Raw genomic sequence first — 4,532 nt, forward strand, 5'->3', positions numbered from 1 at the left:
CAGGAATGGAGTAATCATGATTTTGAGTGGTCCTTGTTCATTAAAATCCTCTATAGAAAAAAATGTAGATTCATGTCTCCAGGGGTTTGCTTTATAGAAAAAAGTTAACAGCTTCTCATTAAGAGAAAATGCATTACTGATACTTCAACTGCTTTATATATAGTGGCCTTGCTCCAAGATTCACTCTTTAACAGTTTGAAAGGGTACTTCTAGTAAATAAATCCAGATAATTCATTTAAATTTAAAAATAATTTTTGCCTCTATCCCCATGTCCCTTTTCTTGGCCTCACTCTCAGGCTAATCCTGTGTTCTGGATAGTCCAGGTGGGGAGTTTAGCACCAGGAGGTTTCTGCAGATAGTGGGGACCCCGGATCCTGGCAGTCCCCCTCTGGGGTGAGCAGGTGCCTAGGAAGCCTGTCTTTCCCTTTGCTAGCCACGTGAATGAGGGCTTTGGCTCATGTTCTGACCTGCTAACTTGCTCCTGGCTGCTTCTGCTTTAACAGCTCGAAGGTAGCAGTGGATGCTTGGAGCCCCGTTGTACTGGCCGGTTGTGCACATCTCTTCGCAACTCCTCACCCAGTGACATCATGTTGGTAGTTTGAAATTGGCCATGGTGGAAGTATTGATGCCACAGAAATTGGCAAATGCTACAAGTTAGAGTTTGGGTTTTTTTTCCTTTTTTTTCTTTCCTCCCTCCTTCCCTCCCTCCCTCCTCCCCTGGGAAACTGGGAATTACAGCAAGTGCTGAGAGCTGTAAAACCTTATCTGTGATAAAGGTACTCTCTGAAATAGACTTTTAATGGGTCTCTCTACCTCCAGTATTGCTCTATGTCCCTCCCCACCACCAACCCATCCTGTACACAGACAACAGAAGGAAACTTAACGAATGCAAGCATGACCTAGTCTCTCCTCTACTTAAAATAATTCAGCAATTACCTCTCAGAACAGAGTCGAAACTCTTGTTTTAAGTCTGAGTGGTAGGTCTTGTGCAGTAGAACAGGTAAGAGTTCATCAAAGAATATAGAGCTCGGAAAAACAAACTGCCTGGCATAGCGCAGCCACACAAGTTATCTAGAAAGAGATTTTTTTCACTGTGTCCATAGCTGATCAGACTTTTAGCAATTATTGACACAATATCTCACAAGTCTAACATGTAACAATGCAAATTCAAGAATAAATAATAGGGAATATCCCTTCTCAGGGACCTCTAGATTGGTTACATACCTTATTCAAGGAATTTCTGTTTCCTTTATGGCATGATGAATGTGATAGCTAGCCTTTAAGATGGCCCCCAATGATCCCTGCTTCCTGGTATTCATATCCTTATGCAGCCCTATCCCATCCTGAACAGGGCTGACATGTGTTACCAATAAAATTTTGCAGAAATGATAGCCTATGACTTCTGAGGTTATAGGTCATAAAGGATGTTGTAGCTTTTGCCTCTATCTTGGATCACTTGCTCTGAGGGGAAGCCAGTTGCCATGTTGTGAGGACATACACAGCCCTATGGTTAATTTAAGAAGAACCAAGGCCTCCTGCCAACAGCCAGTACCAATTTGCCAACCATGTAAGAAAGCCATGTTGGAAGCAGATTTCAGATCACTGCGGCCCTGGCCAACATCTTTTTTTTTTTTTTTTTTTGGGTACGTGGGTCTCTCACTGCTGTGGCCTCTCCCGTTGCGGAACACAGGCTCCGGACGCGCAGGCTCAGCGGCCATGGCTCACAGGCGCAGCCGCTCCGCGGCATGTGGGATCTTCCCAGACAGGGTCACGAACCCGTGTCCCCTGCATCGGCAGGCGGACTCTCAACCACTGCGCCACCAGGGAAGCCCTAAAATGCTGTTTTCTAAATGAGAAAGGACTGCATCCTTTCCATAAAAAATTTGATTAGTAAAGATATACTATATGCACAATCAAGTGGGGTATGAGTTGAAATTGTCATATTTTCATGAAATAACTTTATTCTACAATGTTCATCTTGATTGCAACCTGATTGAAGGATCCAAGATCCCAAGCCAGAATCACCCAGCCAAGCTGCCCCCAACTTCCTGACCCACACACCCTGTGTGAAATAATGCTTATTGTTGTTTTAAGATGCTGTGTTTGGGGGGGCAATTTGTTATACAGCAATAGATGACTAATACAAAGAACATAAAGCAAATGCAGGGGGGCAATCTTGAGGAATATTTGTTTTTATGCTATGAAGAAGTATTGTGAGATTTCCTTGCTCCGTATCAGAAAAAAATCTCTCTCATGATCCCAGATTCCCTTGGAAAGTGCTGAATATTTTTTGCCAAAATGTGGTAAAAGAGCCTAATCTGAAGTGTGTATGTTGGGGGTGGGAGGTGAGAAAGATCTGAGCTTAGGTTGGGAGTAGAGTTCTCTCTAATTCTGGTAAGGTTATAAGTGACTGCCTTTTTTGTCAGGGAAATAAACTGAAGAATAAACATTCATGGAGTTTGGAATAGATGTTAAATGCATTTACAGTCAATCTGATATGAATAGTGGTTATGTTGTTCTCTGGTTACCAGGAACAACTAAACCATACCTGTAAAAAAAATTATTTGTTTTTATCTAACCGTCCAATTATTTCTGGGGTCAGCCCTTCAGGAAGAAAATAAAACTGATAGTTTCCTAGGTAGATGACGAAATAGCTGATTCTGAGACTCATTAGACTGTTGACAAGTAATACCTCCCTTTGGTAGAACAAATAACAAGATAAAAGCCTGTGGTAGCAATTGTGAGATAAGCATTGGGAGAGGGAAGCTAAATTGTATTGATATTTCAGTGCAATAAAGTTAATCTGATTGCTTTCCTAACACTTGGCCTGTAAAGGGGGCAAGCTAGGTGGCTTAGGATGCCCGGAGGGCAGCAGCCTAAGGACACTGAGCTCCTTGGTTGGGGAATAAAAGAGATTCATGGGAGAAAATGAGACCCGGGTTGGGGATGGCAGGCGGCAGTGGATGGCTCAGCAATGGAAAGCATCAGAAGCCAACTTTCCCTCCTCTTTTTAGGTTGCTTCTCTCCCCACCCAGCCTGTACAACTTGTCAGGCACTAAGGTGGAGAAAGCCATTAATGCTAAAGTGGAGTAGGGAGAGACTAGTAAATTCCATCACCACCACCACCACCACCACCCTGCCCCCCGGGTGGAACTGCAATACCAGTGGAATTAAACTAGCTTTGACAGGGAACAGAGCAAGAATTAAGGAAGACCTAACACCTTGTGGTAAATAAGAATTATCTATAGTTCAGCTCAAGTGAAATTCTTGCTTTTAGAAGTGATACCATGAAAGAGTGATGAACAGAAATTCAGTTTATTCAGAGAACAAAAGTATGTGATTGTTAAGGAAGTAAAGGAATCAAAGTTTAAGATGTTCCAAAGAGAAAAATGGCAAAGAAAAAAGAAAAATCATCTTTACTTAGAAAGCCTGCTATTGTCAGTCACTTATCAAGAGACTGGCAGCCTTTTTTTCCTGTGTTTATATATTTGTTTTTGTTTCTACAGATGCCTCTGAATTTTTTGTGAGAAGCAAAGTCACTCTCACTGCCAAGAGAAATTAGCAATGCTTTTACTGTGGCATAGAGACAAATTATACCAAGGACATATAAGAAGCACCCCCCTGCGCTTCCCCGGCTCCTGCTGGATCTGAGCTTTTGGAAGGCATTGTGTCATGAAGGCAGGACTGGCTTCATGGGACCTGTGCAGTCACGTGAGGCCCTGTGCTCAGCAGCGCATTACCCATGGTTTAATAGTCTGGTTGCTGCCTTGAAATTCTTAATTTGTTCCAGTGGGATGTAGCAGAGATAGCATTGGATGTGGAGTCAGGAGCGCTGAGATCTCTGTAGTTCCAGGTCTTGTCTCACTAAGTGGGCAACCTTGCGCAGGCATGTGAAAATCCCTGCTCCTGTTTCTCAGTTTCTACATCTGTACATTGAGACCAGTAACATCCACCTTACTTCTTTTTTTAAAAAATAAATTTATTTATTTATTTTTGGCTGTGTTGGGTCTTCGTTTCTGTGCGAGGGCCTTCTCTAGTTGCGGCGAGCGGGGGCCACTCTTCATCGCGGTGCGCGGGCCTCTCACTGTCGCGGTCTCTCTTGTTGTGGAGCACAGGCTCCAGACGTGCAGGCTCAGTAGTTGTGGCTCGTGGGCTCTAGAACGCAGGCTCAGTAGTTGTGGCGCATGGGCCTAGTTGCTCCACGGCATGTGGGATCTTCCCAGACCAGGGCTCGAACCCGTGTCCCCTGCATTGGCAGGCAGATTCTCAACCACTGTGCCACCAGGGAAGCCCCACCTTACTTCTTTTAAAAGGTGGTTGTGAGGGTGCAATGGATTTTTCTTTAAGTTCTGCTCACTCTTACCTAATGTTGGGGCTGAGAATGAAGAAGGTTAAGCAGGGTGTCATGTTGCGTATTAGAAGCTTCCTTTATAGATGGTTTGTGTCCTCAGGAAAAACAATAGTGCAGTCCATGCTAATGTTTGGATTTAGATAACAAGTATGTCTCTCTTCAAAATGCATTACAAGTTCAA

The sequence above is a fragment of the Lipotes vexillifer genome, unplaced genomic scaffold (genome assembly GCF_000442215.2).
Source record: "Lipotes vexillifer unplaced genomic scaffold, Lipotes_vexillifer_v1.1 scaffold161, whole genome shotgun sequence".
Classification (NCBI taxonomy): domain Eukaryota; kingdom Metazoa; phylum Chordata; class Mammalia; order Artiodactyla; family Lipotidae; genus Lipotes; species Lipotes vexillifer.